This window comes from Lepidothrix coronata, unplaced genomic scaffold (assembly GCF_001604755.1).
Source record: "Lepidothrix coronata isolate B3197 unplaced genomic scaffold, Lepidothrix_coronata-1.0 Scaffold75, whole genome shotgun sequence".
NCBI classification, from domain to species: Eukaryota; Metazoa; Chordata; class Aves; order Passeriformes; family Pipridae; genus Lepidothrix; species Lepidothrix coronata.
This window is the reverse complement of record NW_016690255.1, coordinates 6,771,873-6,795,905: the sequence shown is the minus strand read 5'-3', so window position 1 is coordinate 6,795,905 and position 24,033 is coordinate 6,771,873. Positions and strand designations below refer to the sequence as shown.

General features: G+C 36.4%; 1 long non-coding RNA gene across 1 annotated transcript; it reads right to left on the bottom strand.

Moving 5' to 3' along the window:
• Nucleotides 1–1,560: 1,560 nt before the first annotated feature.
• Nucleotides 1,561–14,375, bottom strand: LOC108499536. The gene is made up of 3 exons (XR_001875572.1): nt 14,271–14,375; nt 4,852–4,931; nt 1,561–1,655 (listed from the first exon to the last, which is right to left on the bottom strand). It is a non-coding gene; the product is annotated as an uncharacterized LOC108499536 (long non-coding RNA).
• Between the last annotated feature and the right edge of the window lie 9,658 nt (nt 14,376–24,033).

Genomic DNA, 24,033 nt, shown 5'->3' with positions numbered 1-24,033 from the left:
GTGGACAAATAACAGCTTTCCCATAACTAAGGCATGTGTGACATTATATTCAGACTGATACTCTTATAGATTTGGTGGAAAGCTCATGTGTAAAAATCCTCATAAAGTGGACTTCTACTGAAAAGTTGTATTTACCTTTAACAAGGTATTCCTGCTATTCCCTATATTTAAAATGAGAAATTCCAAACCTGCTATAGGAAGTTTAACTACAACAGGTTGTAAAGAGTCAGATTTTGAATGGTGTTCATAGCCCTCACTGTTTCTTAGTGCACTCCATACAACCAGCCAGTTTCTCTGTCCAGCAGGATTGTCCACTGGTGTCAGGTGCCAGTCAAGGTGCTACTGTGTCATATATTGCTCCAAAACAGAAAATAGTTGGTTACTATCCCCACTCTTCCTATGGAATGAGAGTAATATAGATTAGTATGACAAGTAGTCTCTGATGTATAGAGGTCATCTATCCAATGACATTATGAATTTAAATCCATAACAAGAAAATTCTGCTATCATATAGAGCTTCTGAGTCAGCATTTGCAATAAAAACAACAGTTTTTATTTTGTGACTGATAAATTGGATCAGTTCACTCCACATCTGTTGAGCCAAATGCTCTGGAAAGAATATAACTTTTTATCTGATGGGATCTTTTGTTTATTGGCGATAGTGTGCTTGGCCAGTACATGTTAGACGAAAATACTGTACTTATATCAAGAACACAGAAATCAAACCAGACAAATCTAGAAAGATAGTATCCATTGGGAAATCCAGGGATTATCTGTTTAAATTGTTTCATTCTTGCAGAAACATTTCATCATGGATAATGGATACTAAACTGTAATGGATGCTACAATTTTAGCTGAATATAATATAAAATATGAATGTGGCAGAGAATCATTCTCCAACTTGAAATCCTGCTCTGATAATATTTAAACTAGGTTTAAATTTAAACAGTTTTTTAGATTATAAATCTTTTCATAGTGCTCTTTAATAATTTTCTGGTACTCTTAACAACTGTTTAAGTGGACAACTACTCTTTAAGTCCCTGGATGATGACAGATTCTGAAGCATGTATTCTGTCATCCTATATTCCTAATATATCTACTTTTAATAAGGACTTAGATGACGTATAAAGCCAATATTTAAATAATATTTTTCTCAAATAAAGTTGGGGTTTTGTTAGATTTCCTCCGCCAGTACAGACTGCTGTGTCAGCCTTTTCGCAATTCTGGAGGAAGAGATTTTTGCTAATAATAAAGAGGGAATTGAGATTTACTATGGAACATTTTAAAATAAGCATTCATTAAACAACATTAAAGAAAGAAGATCGGGGAAATATGTGTGCTTTAATGTCTTCAACATTCACCATAACCTGTCATCAGCTGACTACTTCTCCACTTACCTGATCAACATTATCTAGTGATTTGGTACAGTTAGAGAAGATATTGACCCAAGCTAGGATTACAAATATTGTAATCACCTTTTAGTTACAACTTTTGAAATATTATCTCCGGATACAAAGAAAACTCATGATACAAATAAAGGAGTAAAAACTCTTTATAATGGCACAATTCTTAGTTTTGCAGACTTCTCTTGGGGTGACATCTGAGAAGCAGATATTTACATCTTCTGTGCAAGTCCAGGCCTTAAATTTCCTCCACTAAAGACAAATGAAATGCGTGTCAGACTGCAGCAAGGTAGGATGAGTTCAGAACCAAGCACGGAAGACAGGCAGGGTGTATGTAGGGGGCACTTATTTTCCTTTTAATCTCAGCACATCCAAGTAGAGTCCTGTGCAATGCACAATTATTACACTACCACATACACTTGCTTCTTAAGAAGGAACACAGTCCTTATTTTAACATAATAGTACCAGTGAAACAATCTTTTTCCTCCCTGTTAATACTGAGCAGTTACTCAATCTGTGACCTGGGGCAGAACACTGCTTACTAAACTGTAAGCTCTTTCAGGACTTAGCAAAGTCTGTAAACAATGCAGGTGGACCAGCATCAAGGAGCACCAAACAGACCAATCTTGGTCTGTATCTTGTGCCAGCAAGTGAAAAATAAACTACTAGGGACAGATGATTTGCAAAGATGGGCAACTTTTCAGAACAAGAAGAAGGTCCAAAGTGCAACTATGAGACAACTCATCTTTATCTAAGGCTCTATTCCCTTCCTCATACTTTTGACCATTTTTAGGGAAAATAGAACTCCAGGATTCCTTTTCCTAGGATAACAGGCTTTGGTGTTTTCTCTAGAGAGCCATTTCAAACTGCCAGTGCTATTAAATTGATCTATGAATGTTCTGCTATTCCTCAAATTTTGATGCTCTACCAAATTGAGGAGATTAGCAACATTCAGGTCTGTATGTATTCTTCTGCCAAGCATGTAGGGACTACATAAAAGAAGTAGAAAAAGATTACAAATAGTTAATATGAATATCCAGTGCCACCACTGGCATGAGTGTGTCTTACGGTAATTTCTGCAAAAGATGTTTCTCCCTTTCTGAAAAGAGAAATTTTATTCTATCGTCAGAAATAAATTCTTTTGGGTTTCCACACCTGCTGAAAATAATAGAAGAAACAGCAAGAGTAGGCGTGAATTGTGATATTAGGGAATAGCCAGAAATATTGCACTAACAAACAATGCCGAACCAATTAGACCTTCAATGTCAATGGTAATATTATCCCATACTGAATGTGGTTAAATGGACAGCTTGGAATCAAAGTCAGCAAATTCTTACTGTCTTATTGTTAGATTTAGAAGTAACACAATTTTTTAGAACTATTTTAATCCCTGTATTCAATAATTCATAATTAAAAACAACTGCAGTTCTACCCGAGTTTTGGAGGAGTGCATGTGGTATGCCAAATACATACAGTACACAAGTTTGAGGAATCTTAAAGTGAACAGTTTATATGGTTATAGCCACACAAACAAATAAAGTTTGGACCAGCGCAAAAAGAGAATTCATGTAAGTGCCTCAGTTTTTCTCTTTACTAGCCAAACAGCACCAGCTCACCATACCACAGCTTACCAGCCAGACAGGAATAGCTTTATATTAGAAACATGAGGGGAAATTATGGTATTGTTTCTTTAATTCTGACAGATATCACAGGCTGCTGAGTCTTGGATTTTTTGGTCTGCTTTTCTCTAATGTAACAGCTGACTCACAGATCTCCCCACTGACCTCCAGGGACCACATTTTCTTTATCTGGCCTTTTTTCCTCTGTTTTATCATCTACCAGCCTCATGTATTAATTGTACTTTTGATGACACAGGGACCAGAAGGCATAATTATGAGAGAACAAAAAACACTCGTGATACAACTCTAAGACATTCATATTTCCAAAATTCAGCGCTGTACAAAAATTAGAAAACAGCTGCTCTGACCACACTTTGAAAACACAGGTACTGTATTATATTTTTTAAAAAGTGTGTTCTGTCATCTTCAACTGTAATAATTTTTATTCAGAAGTCACATCTTAAGAGAGAAGCAAATATGGTGGTGGCTGTTTATCAAGCTTTATTAGATGCATCAATCAACATGATAGTTAAAAGCATTAAATTGTGTAGTTTGTAGGTATTTTTTAAAGAAATATTTCTTCTTATATCAACAATCTTTTCTTATTACTGCATCTTTCATGAGCTGAGCTTATTGTGTGCACACTACATGAAAACCAACTTGGAAAAGGCTTGTGGCAGAAGAATAGGAAATGCTGAAAATGCCATACGATGTTGCTTAGCAAATGCAGATTTGTTTAAATAGCTAAAAAAACCCTGTTCACAAGAATGTAAGAATGGAATTTCAGATGGAATGACCATGGGAAAGGGAATTGCCATGAATTACTAGAAATGTTCATATTTTAGATTACTAGTTGTCTTCCAATTTCTTCCATTGGTGACAAAATTCAAATCATAGTACACAAAATTTTAAGGGGCAATGAGAAAGGAAAACAGTTTTCTATATTCTGTAGAACTCATTTTCAAGTAAAGGATTTGAGGAAAAAATGGAAGTAATCTAATCCAGTTAAAGAATAAGGTTTTAATTAGGCAAATGGCATTACTTATTTAATACTTTTTAAATATAACCCTCTCTTCCATAATAAGAGTTCAGAGGAAGTTGTGATTTTTGATTACTAAATCAAATCCATCATAGACTCATGCAAAGGAATATTTTTCCCATTGAATAGCAATAGTTTTCACTGTCCAAATATGCTGCAAGAATCCTGTGAGGTTCAGAGACTTTCACTAGTAATTTATTTCCTCGTAGATCACAAAACCCAAATCATATTACTGTGTAAATACAGAATCCCATAGTTGATATGTTTGCCCTTTCATGCCTACAGGAAGATATTTTAGATAATATTTTGGATTGAATTCTAGGAATTTTTGTTACTTGTAGCTAACCAGGCTATAGGATCCACAAGAACTCTTGTTGGCATTTCCATGCTGAATAATACGTTAAAGTGTTTTGCTTAAACTAAGCTTTTCATGTGAAAGATTAAATTCTCATCTACCTAAATTCCCATGTACATCGGTAAAACACAGATGTAATAATATTGTGCAAACTATAGACTCAGCTTTCATTTCCTCAATATCCAAGAAATAATAACAAATAATTTATAAGCGTGATCTGAGTTACCAAAGTCATGAACCATGAAATTTGGTTGCTCACAGTATGGACAAAGAGATGTAGTTCATGAATAGTGGATAAAGATTTCAGACAAGGTATGTATGAGTGGAAAAGTGTTCAATTACTTCTTTGTTCAATGTATTAGTAGCCTACATAACAAACATCCCTTACCAGATAGACAACAAAAAGCTGCATGAAAGATATTTGTCCATACTCACACAACCCCTGATTATTTTCTCACTGTGAATTAGCCATGTCTTGTAACGATTCAGTTCTACAGCTGGCTCCATATCAGCACCTGCACTCGGATATTACAAACATAAATACATTTTTATTGGCATAAATGCATAAGTTTCTCCAAAAATTTATCTCATTACCACACTTTTGATAACTGTTTCTTTAAAATATTGTATTAATACAGTGTATCTCATGTAACCAATATAGAGCATGCATTATTATGTGCAGCAAATGAAACCAGAGGAAGCAGGTGCAAGAGCAAAAGTTTGGAGGGGTTTATTTTTTTATACAATATTGTATATAGAAGCTGTGGAATTCCTTGATATAGGATTTTGTGGAAGATACAAGTTCACCTGTTTAATTTGAGAGTGAAAGAAGGATATCTCCTCAGACTGCAGAAGTTCCTGAACATATAATTCTTGGAGTCTGAAGTTATGTTCTAGGGAGTCACCACTACATTCTATAGTGGGAGGTGAGATTGTTTCTATCGGAAAAAACTTTTAAAATACATTCAGTCTTCTAGTACATTATTTGTTTGCTTTTCCTGGTCTTCTAGCACCCTAAAATAGTCCTTAAAATATCTTACTGTCCAGAATAGTACAAGCAACTTTACCTGGTAGAACTGATTCTGTTGTCTTTGGAGTTGTCTCTTTTTTCTCCTTTGAATTTCTCTCGTTCAGGATTTCCATCTCTTCAGGAATCAGGTTAGTACTCTGGCTGCATCCGAGAGAGCTGGTGCTGGTGTACCAGACTGCCATATGATTCTGCTGTCAGTGAGGAATTTGCAGTGCCACACCAGGGACCGCGCCAAGGTGTTATTGAAAACACTGTAGATCACGTTAGTGATTGTGTTGTTGCAGGTGAAGTAGATCACCAGTAAATATTATCATTAGCTAGCACAGTATTTCTTGTTATGTGAGTCAGAGATGTTGGACACCCTTGGTGTTGGCAGGTGCAACTTCAGCTCTTCCTTCTCCTTATAAAGGGACTTCCTCTAGCCTTCATCTTTAAGTGTCTGAGCTTACTGTCCCCAGAGCTACGGTCGCAGAGGTTTTTCCCTTTTAAGAGGAGGCATGAGCCTATGTCTTACCAAACTAGATCCCCCCCTTAATTCTAAAATATGGGAGGATGAGATAGAGAAAGAAAGCTGGGGTAAGCCATACGGCTTCAGAAGTCAACAAATGAAAACAAGAGGCAAATATGAGAGTCAGAGGGTTGCAAATGAAAAAATAGGAATGGGAGGGAGCCAAAGGACAGCTGCTTAGAATCTGCTGCTAAGTGTGCTATCACACTGTACAGCAAGCCAATGCAGAGCAAAAGCATGAATAGCCACCAAACTGCCAAGAGAGACAGTGACTGGAAGCAGGTTGCTGGTGCTGTTCCCATTAGAACAACTCATTTGGCTTGGAGGATGCTTCTTGGAATAAGCTGAATAAATTGGTTTAATGGCTCACATGTGGCACATTAGCCACAATTTGAAACCTTCTGACACAAAGAATTTTCTTCCACGTATATTAGCCCTCCAGAAAGAGGACCAAGAAGAATGCATACTATACAAATTAAAGGTGAGACCAAACAGTAAACGTGTATTATTAAAGTCGATGAATTAGAGTATTCAATAGAAAAGGTAAATGATTTTTTTTCAAAGAGAAGGGATAATGGTTATGCTTCTCTAGAATTAAGTTCCTCATTAAAGGACAAAAACATAACATAATTTACAGCCGGTTTCAACAATGCCTGTTTACTCATAGGCAAAAAAATTCTGTATCCTCCCAATGCAACTGTATGTGACAGTCAGTGAGTAACAGACAGGTTAGGAACAGGGCATTCAAATGTCATATTGTTTTCATATTTAAATTCTTGGTGCATTTACTGCTTGAGATGCAAAAACCATACCGAAATAAGTCATTATCTGATTCCTCAACAATAAAAAGCCAAGCAGACATCTGAAGTCCAAAAACCAACTCCTATTTCTGTTTCAAGCCAATGGGAAAAGCCATTGGGATAAAAAACATTACTTTAAAATTCCTTAGTTCCTGTTGTTATACATGCAATTTTAATTGCAGGACTACCTCAGGTAAACATAGCTAAGTAAGTCCTCTGTTACATGATTTCCTGCTAAGAAGTCCTTTGTGTTTTTACAGTGATTAAAATTCTTGTGGCTCAGAGTAGTTGTTATCATGCATCCAAACTATTTCACCTTATTTTCCTAATTTCCTCATTCAGATTTTCATTTTTTCGCTAGCTGGCTTAAAGTTTCATTTTATTGGAGCACATACTTCTGTGAATATTTAACACAAAACACATGTTCACTGTTTAGGCCTCTGAGAACTCTAAGAAGTGAGAAACAACTAAGAATTTTAACTGCAGTCCATTTGTTTCACTACAAAGCCTTCATGTCAAAGGATTCATATCAAAATGACTGATTTTTATGAATAGATATTTTCCTCAACTTCTGGTCTTAGGACAGCTTATATTGTGACATCTCCTACTTCAGCAGAGTTTCTGTTTTCCCTTTCCTATACTTAGTATGTAAATTGCCTAGAAATTCATGTGTCAACAGGCCTAACATCAGAAACTGAAAAAATGTACTTTCTTTCACAACTGGTTAATGACACAAAACAAAAACCATGTTATTCTCTTGGATTGAAATACTATGTTATTCCCAGCTGTAGAAGAGAAACTGCCATTTGAAAAAAAATTCATCAGGACATTTAAAGGAACAAACTTTCAATGATTTCAGGAACACTTGATCCATATAAATGTCTTAGAAGTAAATGCTTTCAAAGGCATTGTTCAAACAGTAGGGAAAAGGGTTTCCACTTATAAAATGGTTCCTATTTCTGGGAAGGAAGGGAGTGCCCACTAGAGCTAACACACCGGGGGCTGTCGGGGGGCTGTCGTTATGCTGCCGTCAAACCTTACTCTCGACTCCTAAACAGAGCCATATCAGTTTAAATGAAAAGGGGGAAAGTCATTAAAAACTAATGAATATGTAAAAGGATGAGACATTTTGGAAAACAGTTAGTTGCACTACCTTCTGGAATCATAAACAATAGGATTTTTTGACAGAAGCAAAATTCCCAACTATAGTGACTGTAGCTCAGGGAGTTTATTAATTAGTCAAATATAGCCTTCTTTAATTTTTATTTTTAATTAATTAAAAAGCACAATACTAAGAGGACCATGGGAAATGGGAGTGATCTCAGGTGTATTTGGCAGCAACATTTCCTGCTTCAGCAAGAGGAACTCCACCTTCTGATTAGCAAAGAAAGCTGCATGGCAATGACAGAGGCATTAATGATTGATTGCACTGTCTTGTACTCTTCCATCTATATAACCCCTGTAAAGGTAGTATTAGGGAGGAGATAGTAATATATGATGCTACAGCTTTGTCGAATATCATGTGATGTACCAGTGAATAATTATTTTTCCTTCTAGCTATGTTTCCACATTGCTATAGTGGTCTTTCATTGAATACACCACTTTTCAAAGCTTCCGGTTTCTTTCTCTTACCTAATTCTCCCTCTTTATGCAATTTTATTAAAATTGTAGCTTCTCCCTAAAAATTTTCAACACTTTTGGTGATTTTACAGAACACGTTGGAATAAACTTTATCATTTGCGGGGATTGATACTGGGACAAGATGTAACAATTACAACAAAGTAAAACTTACTGAACACAATTCTTAAGAACTTTCTCAACATTTTAAGTCTCTTCTGATACTTGAGCAGCACTCAGTACTGTCTTTGGACAGAATATAATGTGCCTCCAGGGTTTTCCTTGGCAATTTAGGACCTGAGTTCCAATTGAAGACTTTGGTAGTTACCAAGACAAGTACCTTGAATGAATCAATGTGAATAAATAAATGAATATAGAGAATTCTCACTTTTTTTTTTTTTTCAGAAGAAGAGCATCATTTGAAGCAGCAACAACTACAAGGCTGCTTTTCCACAAGTTAAACGTCAACTTCAGGTCTTGCAGTGAAACAGGAAAAAAAGTCACTGACAGTTGGCACAATAAAAGTAAAAATAACTGCACCAACAGGCTTGAAATGTCCTTCCTTACACAGAAGCCAAATTCAGATCTGCCATAAGCAGTAGTAAATCCTTTAAGAGTAACAGCATATTCAATTAAAGTTGCATTTGTCATAAATCTGAATGTAGCATTATAAACCCACATTAACAGAAAGATTGCTTATTCCAACTCTACAGTATGGCAGGGATGAGTGCAAGAAGGTAACCTCAGCCTCTCTAAAAGGGAACTTTGTTGACTGCTAAAAGCTGAAGTCAGAGCCAAATTATAAACCGATTTGCTTTATGCATGTCAGTGCAAGACAAGTACCATTCACTGGCACGAATATCTGCTTTGAAGTGCAAGAAAGACCCTTCTCTTTTCCAGGAAATGTGTAATTTTAAGATCAGATGACAGAAACTGGAAAGGCTCGTAACAAAATAGTCAACCAACCAGAGTGTGACACATGACACAGTTGGGAGTTATGTCTCTATCATAACGAAGCACATTGTTTTCCTGGCCCATGCTGTACAGATTCCAACTCTGCAATGGGAACAATAGTGGGCTTTAGGCATACATTGCTTCCGTGACACATGATCAAGACAGAAAGTTCATGATTTCGCACCAGATTGCAGACTCCTGCAGCACTCCACTGTTGATTAGCAAGTGTGTTGGGAGCCCACATTTATCCATTTATACATAAGACTGAAAACTGCCATCCTGCCATGCTCTGTAGACACTGGATGCCTCCTTCAATACAGGAGTCTTCTGGGTTACCAGTTTTAACTCAGCTGCTTTTTGACATAGAACTTAGCTCCACATATAACTTTTTCATGATAACATCAACAATCTGCTTTTACAAGTCAGGTCACTGTTTTTAGGAATGTTCTTTGGGCAAATGTTCTCCAGGCAAATGTTCTCCTTAATTATACTGGCACAATCATATCAACTTCAGAAAATTTGAACAAATATAAACAAGAGTAAAAGCTGGACACATGATTTCAAATCAACAACTAGCTGGTCCTGGATGAAAGGCTCTGGATAGACTCTAATGAACTTAGTTCCCTTGCTAATTCATTGAGAACTAAAACATAACAGAATCTCTGGAAAATATATCAAAGAGGTATTCAACAAGCATAATTATACGAAAGAATCAAATAACATGAGTTGGTAAAAGGCTATCCAGAGGCAAAAAATAAAGAAACAATTGATGAGACTAAATCAAACAAATGGACTTAGTCCATCTTAGAAAACATAAAACCATGATCTGAAATCTCAAAACTAACACTTCTAAGCCACTAATAATGGATTGTAGTGTAATATAAATCACAGAAGAAAACAGCATTCTTAAATTCCATTTTTTAAAACTTAGTTATGCATACTCATACAAGAAAAATATGCTATTAAAAAATGCTTTCTCATTTAGGAAGTGGAAGAAGAGGTTCTAATTGCTGAACAAATAAGTTTACTGTGAAGCAATGTTTGTCTGGTTTGATCAAAATATTCAATCCTGCTTTTTATGACCATGAGTCTAGGTTTTCATGTTTTGATTTTAATAATATTTATCCCTTCTGAAAGCTTCCTGCTCATGAGAAAGCTTCTTTTATTTAGCTGCATTGGCTTTCATGGTCATTCATTTCTGTAGACTTGACCAGAATAAATTTCAATTTCAGCCTCACAGTCTCCTAAATATTTGCTCATTTGGACTGGATTCCCTAGGGCCTCTGCACAACTGAGACACAAAATACAGACTCACTCTACACCCTTGCAAAAAAATCTGCATAGATTCGTTGTAGGGTTTACCAGTGTCAGTGTCTATATTCCACTTTCTCTCATCACAGGGTCATTCTTCTTTATCATTCTTGCCACTTTCCCTGGCTAACTCCATAAGAAATCTCTAACTATGAAGTCCACTAACAAACCACTTTAGAGAGTCATCTGTCTTTTCCTTTGAACTCAAAATGCTTAGCTCGTCCCATGAATAAACTCACCGATGGTAAAGTTTGGGCCTTTTCACAGATAATGGTTTCCAGGTTTGCCCGTGCCCCCATGGAAGTTCATAGTATCTGTCGGAAACTGGGTTTGGGGTTTTTTTGGGGGGTGGGGGTTTGGAGGGTATGTTATAAATAAAACAAAAACATAGTATCTGGTAGATGACATCCAACTCTCCTCTACTTAAGTCACATGTGTCAAAACCAGATCTGGATGTTTTGAATCCAAGATTAAAAAATCATTCACCTAAAGTGTTCTATCAACAGAAAATATTGATTTTTTTCAAAGATTTGGGGAGGGGGTTTATAACTTAGGGGAGTTTTGAAGAACTGAGAGGAAGGTAGAGTGTTTTTAATGGATAATTCACATATAATTCAAAAAACAGTAAGCCTCTAAGCAAGGCACTGAGTATGGACAAAAGCAGCAAAAAGATATGATATGAAAGTTGCTAGCAAAACACAGAAGAGTAATCTAATTAACAGGCATTAACATTGATATATGTAAAGCAATTCTTGACAAACAAAACTGACATAATTTTGATATGAAATTGCAAGTTCACATGGTGAAGATAACACCACTGGACTTGCCGTCCTGAGAACTGCAGATGGGAGTCACCAAGCAGATGGGTTTCACATAGAACCTACCATTTAGTCCCCTAGTAAGTGTCACCACTGCTAGTAACAGGTTGTAAGTTTTGTCTGAGTTTGCAAGGCCTCTGAACTGAGGCTCTTCACACTGGTTCTGTCTGAAATTTTCTTGGTTTATCTATTGCTTTGTGCTATTTGATTTAGCTGTGACCATTGCCCTAATCAAACAGGTTTATCTGATTTATTTGGTTTGCTTCTTTTTTAACTGTGTGTGGTAGAACTGTGGTTTTGTACAAATAGCAGTAGCAAACAGTTATTCTATGTAGCATGGGATATTTTATGACTGAATCAAAGATGCAGTGTAGAGAAATATAGATTTGGTACAATAACAGAGGCATTGAAAAGGGGAGAAAAGGGTCAATCAGAGGAGTACAGGTGAGATGAGAGATGGGGCACAGGCTTGACATTGGAAAGTCCATGGCTATATTTCCCCACTAATGGTCGCTTAAAAAATGCCTGGATCTGGACAAAATTTGTTTAACAGGTAAAAGAGAGAACAAAGACATAATATCTCTCACATAAAGGGCACTATTTATCATAAACTCAGGCATAAGATGAAGCTGCTGGCCAACGAAGAAAGAGAAAGTTGTGAATGCATTTTATTAACTGTATAAAAATTACCCCAGTACACTACACTGGGAGAAAAAAGAAACCACCAACACATAGATCACAATTTTTCTGGCAATGAACTTCAGAACCACAGAACAACTGTCTGTAGCACTCCAGCAGTGAAACTGTCCACTTAAGGACCCAAAGAAGCTGTGAAAGGGTGATCATGAGACTGGAAAAGGAGATAGAAACAATGAAGTGTGCGTATATCAATTTTAACTGCATTATTATTCTTTTCTCATAACAATAAGATACGCGCTCATGATTTGACCCTTAAGATTTCAGTAGTATTAACAATAAATTCTTGGCTTTACAAATATTCAAGGTATGATTTGTTTTTGCCCACAAACAAGATTTTGAGCATAACAAACTGAAAGGCATGAAATTGTTGTGGACAAAAATTTAAAATTTTACAAAATCAGGGGAAACATCAGGTAGAGAACGTACTAGGTCATCAACATTAAATATGCTACCAAATAATGGCATAAAAACATCAAGTTGGTATCCATCCATACTTCCAGAATTATGTAGCAAGTTGAAGAGCCACTACAATAGCTACAGACTGAGGGAATACGTAATAGTGGAAACTAAGACTTGTAGATAGTCTTCTAATACAGAAACTAGTGATTGCATTTTTCAGGATTTACATAATTTTCTTTTTCCTTTTGAATCTTCTATGAAAATAATGCTTTCAGACTTCCCTATTGAGAAAGCACAAGAAAGAAGAAAATAAAATGCTAAACAGCTTTAATGGTTTAGGGCCATATTCAACACGAAATGTAAATTACCTGCATGTTGAATCTTGTTGACCAGAACTCTCCAAAACTTTAAAATAAGAATTACTATGTTAAAGCAGTGATATTGAAGAGGTGATCTATTGGTGTGTAGTTGGCTATTTATAACAGCATGTGTAATCATAGAAACAGAGACTGGAAGGGACCTCTGGAGGTCATCAGGTCCAATCCTCCACTCAAAACAGACTATTTCAGAATCGAATCCACCTTTGAAGGTATGTCAGGTTGCTCAGACATTTGTTCAGTTGAATTTTTAATATCTCAAAGTATGGAGATTTCACAGCCTCTTTAGACAATATTTTCCAGGGTTTGACCACCCTCACAGTAAAAAAAGTCTTTCCTAACATCTACTACAATTTTCCTGAGCTGCAACTTTTACCTGTTGTCCCTTGTCCTATCATTGTGTGCATACTAGACGCATGTAGCTGCATTTTCTTGGCATCCACTTAATTGATGTTGAAGAGAGTCATAAGATTCTCCCTCAGTCTTTTTCAAACACAACAAATCCATTCTCTCCATCTCTCCTTAAATGTCATTTACTGCAGCCCATAACGGCCTCAATGGCCCTCTGTTGAGCTTGTTCCACTGTCCAGTTCTGACTGTAAAATCGACCATCTAGCTAGATCTCAGCGTGTAACAAACTGCCCAAAGGTATGGATTTGTCAAATATCATATCTCCTAGAAAAACAGTGGAATAAATACATAATGACTCGGAAAATTTATCCACCACTCAAGACACTGCATGTAAGTCTAGGGCTTTTTGAACTTATCACAGAAAATTACCCCTCTGTAAAACACCTTGCAGTTTAGCACTAAGAGTCTGAAGGATATGAAGAGCATTTTAAAAAAGCAGTGGAATGCAGGCAAGAGCAGAAAATGGACAAAGATTTAAGACTGCCAGTAATGGAGTTTTATTGTAGTATCAAATAGTATCAGACAAAACTGGAGAGTGGAATTTGATGACCAGAGGGAAAATTAATCAGTGTTCATCTTTCAGAAGGGTCAAGGGAGTAGAAGAAACATATTTATTAGATCATTGGGAGCTTTTATACTTAAAAAGAAGCAGATTTATTCAGGAAATCTTCTGCATTATGAAGATTAGGTATGTTTGCTTTATAGTTCAGCTTTTCAGAGAAATTTAAAGATCCTCAAAAGTTAAGGAATGATGAAACTAGAGGGCTGAAGGAAATTACTCCATTTCAGGAAGCAGAAAATGCCGGGAACTGCACCCACAGAAACACAGAGCAGCCACTGGAAACCAAACAAGTCCCAGAAACATGGCAGTGGGAAGAAATCAGGAAGGAAACTTTGATTAGAATTGCGGAGCACTCAATTTTATTTTACCTTGTTTTGCTCTAGCAGTCACCTTGGAAAACGACACACAGCACTATTCTGGTCTCTTTCCTAGTGTTATCCTCTTCCTCTGTACATGGAAAAGTCAAATCTGTGGGATTATGACATAGTGGATGAAGAAGGAAACAGGGCATTCTGTCTAGTTTTTATCTGAACACAGCAACACTCAAAATAGAGTATAAAGGGTATACCATGTCATGTTGTTAGTCAGTAGTGCGTATTCTGCCAAGGAGGACAAAGTACAGCTGGGAAATCAAAGGGAAATAAGTGTGTCACTGCAGCAAGTGCTCCCCTTGTCTAACATGGAGGACTGCTTCCCATCACACTCTCCCCCTGTGTGCTGCTGGAGCTGTATGTGGCCCCCACAGCCACAGCTACCACCACATTCAGTTTACAGTTAATATTGTTGCTTAATTATCAGAAAACAAGAAAGTTCTCTCTCAGGGTTTCACTCTTTTCAAAGATTCTTCTTGTCTTACAATGCCAAGTTTTACCTTAAATTCACAATTCAACTTAAAAAGTATTAGTATAGGAGTTCAAACACTAGGGGGAAGGTGGGTAAAAAAATAGTCCCAGGGAGAACAGGAAAGTCCCTTTGCTGGGGGGGCCTGCATTTAGATTGGCTCACATTGCTTGTGACCCCACGCTCTCACTAACCATTTTTCTCTCCCAGAAGAAAGAGTTCTTTATTTTACTGTTCATTTTGACAACAAGTTTCAATGACTTCTTAACCTCTACCATATAAGCAGATCTATTTGACAGTGACACATAACCAAAATATTTTCTAGGCAGAGAAGCAAACTACTGTGTATTTCATAAATTATATTTGGTTCCGTAGTATTAGTTGTTAGTGTCAAAATGTTCATGAAAAGTATTTGGTTACCAAGAAAATATAATTTCTGTGTATTAATGTTTCAACAAGAAATTTTCTGGACTAAAGAAACAAAACAGAATCAGAGAAGGAATCTGTTTTCCCTTCTTTTGAAATATGATCACCAAATATGTTAGGAACAGGTATCAAGGTAAATAATTCCGCTTGTCCGCAGAAGCAGGCAACCACACTGCATAATCCCATTCAGAATTATCGAACTATAATCTGAAAAAAAAGATAATGCAAAAGACCTCCTGGGCAAATCTGACCAGTTGTATAGCAAGGCTGTTTCAGAACCTCAGCGTTTCTCTAACTGGAAGGTCTTTCCAAATTTTTTGCATTCTTTTGTTCATAATCAGTCCAGATGTTTTCCTTGCGCCAAATTGTTCTCCAGGTTAAAGAGTTGAAACGACATATCTTTATTTACTTTCAAAGTAGCTTGCTGGCCTCTCTAGCTATAAAGGGACATGCAAGGGACAGATCTAGAACTGCATTTGGAATTAAGTCAGCTACCTCCTCTCTGTTATCACAACATGAAAAAATAGCATACCAGTCCTTCCAGATCTACCTGAACTGTCCTCTGCAAGGGAAAACCAGAATAAGAGTAAGCAAACAATGAATTTCATCAACCTTTCATTAACAAAAACCACACATCTTTTCACTACAGAAAGATGGAACAAAAGTCCAATGCTACATCTGCACAACATAAATTTGAATGATAAACAGGTTTCCAAGATGATTGATTTGGAAAGCTAGAATTCTGAGGTCTTGTTCATGAACTCAAGTTTAGATTTCTTGACCAACCTCTTAAGATACAGCTCATCACTATTGTTTTAATAGGCACTACTCTCAAAAATATTTGAGGAGAACAATAGCATTTCTAGGAACTTTTTTTTTTTTTTTTTAATTTTCAGGTCAGGTTAACGGCAACATTTCAGGGAGATGGGAAGAATAAAGTGTTCAAAAACTGGGAGGAAAAGTAGACAAAAAATTAGGTTTTTTCAATTGCACAGGCTTAATTTACGATACACTGGTGGATCATCAGAGCATAGAGAAATTCATGCTGATATTTTCAAGGCTAAACTTAGGGCTTGGGGAATATAAATAACTCCAGGATGTTTTTTTTCTTTTCATTTTTTTACCTTTCAGTTTAGTTTTTGTTTCCTCCAAGGCAGTGAAGTTCCATGACTTAGAGCAGGGTTAGATCCTCTGAGTTCAGCTTTGGATGTGTCATCTATGGTATGAAAGTTTCCTTCTTATTTTTATCATCTTAGTTGGAATGAAAGAAGCATTTTCAGCTATCTTATCAGCTAGCATTGCAAGACTCTGTTCTCACTCCCATCTTAGGATGTATTATTAATGATAGAAGAGCAGGCAACAGAATTTTACACAATTGATGGTGCTCAGTACCATGCCAAGATATTATTAATGTAGCTTTTTTTTTCTTATGAAAACAAAACCAGTTTTAAAATACAGCCTGTAGCTCATAGGGCCATGGTTTAATACTTAAGGATGAGAATCTTTTGTTATGGACATTTTGCTTTAGAACTAAAAAGCAAGATGGTTCTAGGTCAGCAATGCCTATGTCTGTGTGTGTCTCTACACCCTGTTTTATCTCCCCAAATCACTGAGCATTGTCAATAATACACCCTTGGCAGTTTGTACTGCCTATCTAAAATCCTGCAGGAAGCCTGGAAACAGAATCACTTGTTTTCGTTGTGAAGTTCAGCAACAGTCCCATATCACAGTCCCTCAAAAATAGTTATTAAATCAGAAAAGGAACAGAACCTAACTTGGTTCCCATTCAAGACTTGATTTAACTGCTAATCTTTGTCCAAAAAATATCAACAAAAAGTTCATCATTTTAGCTTATTTTCATTATCAAAGTTAGTTTGCTTGCTGCTCACATTATTATTGAGTATAATAAGAAGAAAGGAGCTGATCCACCCAGTCTACAATGCTAGTGCTCCCACACAGAGGCTACAGATACCAGGCTACTGAAATTCTCACCAAAAAAAGGTGGTTTGAAAAGTACCTGAAACTTCAGTTGGGGGTAAGATAATGCAAAGTATCAGTTTGATCTAACAGCAGTCAGGTATCAGCATTGCCTTTCTGCTTGCAAAACACCAGGCACTGGAGCTGTGGCTTCCCTAAAGGAATTTTCTCTCAGCAGTTTCCTGAAAGCCAGAGAAAGATGAACTTCATTTCCACCAGTGAACTGTAACGGGAGAGCTCTGATGATACATTACACACAAGAAATGAGTCATGCTGCGGTTTCCTGCTTAAGTTTATTGAGTGCAGGGTTGCTTGGCCTTTTTCTCCAGCTATGACCCTTCTCCTGCTCAGAAGCCCTTGAAGATAGCTCTTTCCTTTCCCAGCCTTCATAGTTACAGTAAGACTCAAGGATACAAGTCTGTTATGTGGGCTCCTACTTTTGGCCCAGAGGTAAAAACTTACATCTTGTAAAATGATGGTGCCCAACAACAGCCTGAAACACAGATAAGAGCAACACAATCATACAGCTTTGTTACAACTGCACCAGTCTTTTAAATTTATAGTTTGCTGGTTTTGTTTTTTTCTTAATCTAGAAGTACCCCTAAGCATTTCATATTAATAAGGACCTTTATTGTAAATTCCACATAATTCTACAGACTCTCTTACTGATGTCGAACTCCTCCAGAAATAGCAGCATGATGATTACGAACAAACCAAGAGCTGCCTGCTGATCAAATATGACAGGGTAAGAAGTTCAGAGCGCTCTAGCTGTAATCTACTAGTTGAAGGAAAATTGTGCAGTACCTGATAATTCCTACATCTAATAAGATAATGCATTCTCATACATACAACTTCATCATAGGAAGTTAGCAGCTTATAATCACAGTCAAAATATTTTCTTAATAGCTTAAATGTCAGCTAGATGTGGGAAAGGAAAGCTGATTGTGAAGTGGAAGTGCCTAAAGTAAAAAACCATTGCTCTAAACACTGTAAACAGGATACTAGCCAGAGTAAAAAACTGCAGATGGTCCTTTTTGATCCCATGATATATGCAACAGATTATCAGGGATGCACAACCATGGATCCCCTTGGAAGGCAGTCAGGCTATTCCAGTTTATGTCTAACTGAGACCTGGTTCTCCAAATCAAGAATGTTCTTGCCTAAAATGCCAAAAGACTGAAATGTCACATTTTACTAATTTTTTCTTTTTTTTTCATATGCATACATGTGCAAACACCCACTGTCAACCTGCAGATTACCTACAGTAACTGAATTTTTCACATGAATTACTAAAAACCTTATTCTTTTGAACAAATCTCCTCCTACATTTCCCTCATTGATTCCTTTGTCCTCATACCATCTTTACATATATTTTCTTATTTTCTTATATTTTAGACAGACCTTCCATGCTCTTTCTTACAAGGCTCTTTCAGAGTAATTTAGATATCTCTTGGAGCAGCAGTGGCTGGAATTGGGTTCTTCTTAGTATTTATGTAATTATCTCTTCTCCAGTGACAGTCTTATCTTCAAACTCTGGAAAGCTCCTTGAAACATGTTCTCCATGAAAGGGAGTTGCATTTTGGCAATGCTTATGCTGTTTTCTTTTTGTCTGAGGAGGAATAAATTTATCTGAAGGGCGTTTTTTCATCACAAGTATTATTGTGGTGCCATGCAGTAAGCATTCAGAATTCTGTAATGCACCTGCTACTCCCACACTTAGCTCTTTTAAAGCCAAATCCTTTGTGTCTACAGCAGGGAGGCCAAGCATGGAAGCACAGCTCTCCAGATATGTGCAAGCATTTTTCCACCATTACATGTGGGACACAGACACAGCAGATCTTGTGGTTGCCTCTTAGATTTCATTCCCTGGATTTCCTAATAATAAGGATATAAATTACAACTAATTATGATGATAATTATTGCTTGGGAAAAGGCTACTGAAAGGAAGAAAAATCTTACTTCATGTATGTTGGGAAACATTTGAAGAGGACATTCACTGATGGGAAAAATTAATTTTTATGGAGTCTCTGTAGTCTGGTTTCTAAGTGCAATCTTAAGTGCTGTTGAAAGCACTGCAGTAAGAGATAAAGTATATGATGCATTAGAGTCTCATGGCACCCAGTGCATGATTCCCAGTCTTCACATAAGAACAGCTTTTAAGACTAGATCAACCATGGATAACATCTGGATAAATACCTTTTCTGTCAGCTGCGCATCAATGCAAACCCCAGTCTTCCCTACTGCCTTTTTAACACTGAAAAGTCACATTTTAAATCCCAAAGCCATATCCCCAGTGCTGCTAAGTGGCTGGGCCTAAGTGACTCAAATACAAATGGAAACCCTTGAACCACTATCAAGATCACATTGGTAATCTCATTCAAATTATTAACCTGAAAAACTTTCATACACCCTCTAAATTACTTCCAGATTAATTTATTAGCTTGCATAGTCATTGGTTGTTGTTGTTGTGCTTTAGTTCTAACACAGTTTGCCATATCTCTCATGAGTTTCTGAGAAAAATACAAGCATGAGCAATTTACAAAACAGTATTTCTTTGAACTAGCTGGTAGGGCAGGAGTTCAATTCTACTTTAATAACCTTATGTTATCATAATTTGCAAAGAGAGGAGGAAAAAAATTCGGTTTTTTTTTAAAAGAATCATGTGTCACATTTGAGAAATAATATACAAAATAAAAGTTAACACAGGAAAAAAGATTAAAAGCTGTAAACAAATTGTTTGTAGAATGGATTTTTAAAAATATTTTAAGTTAATAACTGTTTTTTAATGTAATTTAATGTGCTGGATTTCAGCTTTTGAATGTTTTCTGGTTTTTGAAAATAAATCATATTTCATTTAGGATGGGATGAGATAGGCTGGGATAGTTTGGGATGGGAAGGGATGGTGAAAAAAAAGAAGCATTGCCTGTAAAATAATGTTGCATTTTTTAGTAAATCTATCATAAGCATAAAAAAACTTTAAAATAAATATAGATGTGAGATTGTTGCTTTGATATGAAATAGCTATCTATGCATCTTTAAAAGGAAAGATTTACTTTAAAAAGCCAGTGAAACTGTTTGTGTTGGTATTCAAGATAAAAATCTGTGCTTAATAATTTCTGAATTCAGCATCTGAAGAATGCAAATCATAGAGAAACAATGAAGTTACAAAAAGGATCAAGAGTTCTTCCATGGTGATTAGTTATTTTTTTCCTTCACAATTTCTACTGATGGGACTCAAACAGTAAAACTTCTTGTTTTAATTTTGTTATTTCAGTTAAATTCTTATTCCCTGTCATCTCTATTGTGCATTCTACAGAGAGGATAAAATACAAAGAGTTCATTTATAATTAAAATTGATTCTATCTCACTTGCAAGACAGAGTATGATAGAAGGCACACAGTGTATCTGGTAACTGATTTTAATTAGGATAGTTGGGGAAAAAATATATCACTGAACCTTAACTTTCTAATATGCTATCTAGAGAGTGAATCAGATTAGGGACTTTCAAATTAAATTTGTAAGGTAGATGATAAAATCTGCGTTGCAATTAGTTATGATTATAGGTAGGAACTACAACAAAATGTGTAATATTTTAATTGGCTTTACGCTCTAAGTGAGTTTTGCAACAAAGTTAGGGAAGAAAAATGAGGAAAGAAACCTTCTTTAATTACAGATTTTTTTTTTCTGTTTACTATATGTGGATTTTACATCACATCTGCTAACTTTTTTACTCTGTTCTTTCATTTATGCTTTTTATTTTCAGAATGTATATGATTACACAATGTTCTCACAAAGCATGAATTCAAATAAAATTCCTTGCTTGCATGATGACTCTGTGACATCTTGCCATACCAGCATTTGTTATCCATTTAAATGGCTGTAAGATAAGCCTGAATACTACAGGAATTTCAGATACAGGTAATAATCCTGAAAACCGTTATGAATTTATTTACCTGTTCTGGAAAAAAACTTCTTTTTCTCCTCTGAGAAATAGCTTAGAAGACATTCTTGAAAGAAAGTTTGTCCAGACAAAATGCCACTGCATCTATTACTGTTAAACTAATGCACAGAATTCCTGCTAGCTCATGTTTACTTTTACTTAAGATAGTCACTGCAGTAGTAGTCAGACAGCAAACATCTTGCTTGTGAGACTTTTGTTGAACTGTGGGCTTGCTTTCATACTTCAGAAGAATTAAAAAGAGGAGGAGACAGATACTGTGCTGTGTCCTTCCAAATCATCCCACTTCAGAGAGAACTTGAATGCTTTAAGAGTCCCTTCCAGCTGTTTGCATTGTGGAGGATATGCCTTGAAAAGGAAATACACGACTCCTGCCAACCTCAAGCATGACAAAAATTATGAGGTAGCTTCCAAAATTAGTGAGTAACAGAAAAAAAAAATGAAGTCACAAAAAGATTGAATTTAAAATTCATTCTTACTTAGCTGTCATGCACATGATTTGTAGTCTCACTTTCTCATGTTTTCCCTCCCTAACCTGGGGTTTAGAAATTCTTTCTTAATAAATAAAGGCCAAAATTCTTGTGCAATCATATGACTGCAATTGTTGAGATGGAGTAAGGGAAACAGCAGCAAGCCTTGCAATAAAATCAGGAAAACTTGCAGACCTGATGCAGGCAATATTTACTCTCCCTTTTCTACTCAAATGTTCACACAGCTGACAGTGATACTGAATAAATCCACTGCCCATTGCCTATCCTCATAAAGAGCTCAGATCCCTAATCTCACCACTGACTCAAGATGGAGGTTGCTGCAGCAAGTAACTTTCCAGTACTTTTGAAATTCAGTTCCATTGCCTCAAGTTTCTAAAATTTTGTCTCTAGGTTCAGCAAATGATAGACGGTGCAGTCTGCCACAGCCATTAAGTCTCTATTCAATCCTTTTAATGCTTTAAGAAATTATAATACTTGTTAGCAGCCTTATTTATACAAGTGAAGAGAAATGATGCAGAATTAATTCAAAATGCACAGAAAACATGACTCAAAATACATTCTATGGTGTAGGAGTTAGAGGAAGGTGACATCTGATTTCTGCTTAGCCATCTATAGGTAAATGAAAGTAACAAAACCAAAAACCAAACATACACAAAAGCATGTACACACACAAATGTTAACTCTGAGATGACTCATCCCCTGGTGAAACTGCAGCTCCCCTTTGCATTTATTCCTCTTTCATCCTTCACACAGCGTTTCCAGAATCATATATTTAACTGGAAAGGGGCTGAAGTGGGATCTACTACTGTAGAAGGTGCTGCAATGTTTCTACTCCAGTTTATAAATGTACTTGCAAAGCTACTTATCAGTGCTAATGAACGTTGCCACGACAATCACAGAGAAAAATTTGAAACAACACCAGAAAAAAACCACAGATTTAAACCCAAAAGATAGGGTCATCATTTTTTATAAAACCCTAAGGAACTGGAAGGTTATGATTCCTATGTGTAACCATATGCACTGAGGATATGGTGAGTGCTGTGTACAGAGAAGGCCAAGTATGACTATAGAAAAGGACATCTACTTTTTACAGTAGATGTCACAGGTAGGGAGACATTCTAACAGGCAATACCTGGCATGAAAGCGCACATGCAGAGGCTGTGTTCCTTCAACTAGTGGAGCTGTGCAGCCAGTCATCTCCCCACCTTCTCCACTCTCTTAACTACCTGAAATAGAAATGAACATTCTCCTGACATTGAAAGATACTGAAATCAAATAAGTTACCAAAGCTAAATAAGTAATTCCTAAGTGAAGTGAATGAAGTAATACTGCAACTCAAACGAAGTCTCATTTTGTGGTTGTCTCCAACAGAATAACCCTTTTTTCTTTTCTTTTTTTCATAATTTCCTTTCAACTGAAGGATCAATTTCAAAGAGAGAACAGAAAAAAAATCTGCATAGCTACCAGAAGTCAGCAATTCACAGCCATTTAAAGGAGTATAATAACACCATGGGACAGGGCAGGTTTGAAATCATTAAGGAGACCAAATCTCGAGAAAGGAAATTTTAGCAAGATTGCATTATTTATAGAGTTAAACTATTCACTGGACTGAATCCAAAGTAGCCGTTATTAAGCAGTGAAACTTTGCCTGCTATGAACAAGCCATTCTGTTCTGTCTCATATCAATATTACAACAGCTGGTCTTAGTAAAACTTTTGATAATGAGTTTTGGGCCTGTGTAATTCTGCTTCTGAACAACTTTGTGATTTTTTCATCACAACCCTTTTTGAAAGAAATTTAGAAATGCACACATACAAACAATCCCCCCAGTTATAATTACAGCAACTTCAAAGGAAAGAGAATTTGAAGTTCATTCTGTAAACTGTCTACTTTTCATTTCTGTGTCTCTCTTACAGCTTGAAAATGCTTCTGAAAGCCTCCCTAAAAATTTCATTTCCTGATTTAATGGCCAGTCCCGTAAAAATTATATAACATGCAGATGGACATCAAAATCTTATAGATTACCCTGTGGGAGCATGACCTTACCAATCATTCCCATGAGGATTTTGCTTTTCAATAACCATAAAGAAATCTGCAAATGCATTCACACTAGGCGCTGAGAGATTTAAAGCATAGTGATGTAACATTTCATTTAGGTTGGATAAAATAATTTGCTGGAGACAATGTCATTATGCACCCCACCAGAGCCTTCAGAGTGCAACACACAAAAAAGAAGTAGTTGGGAAGGCATGGGAAGAGGGAAGGGATGGAGAATGACAGCACAGTTAGAAGCAAAATACAGGGGCGTTTGCCTGAGTCCTCATCAACTGGCTTTTGTTTGTAAGAGAAAATGCAGTGTTATTGTTCATGGTTTGGTTTTTCTTTCTGAAAACACATTAGGACAAAAATTGATGATTGAGGGGTGTGAAAGTGCAATAT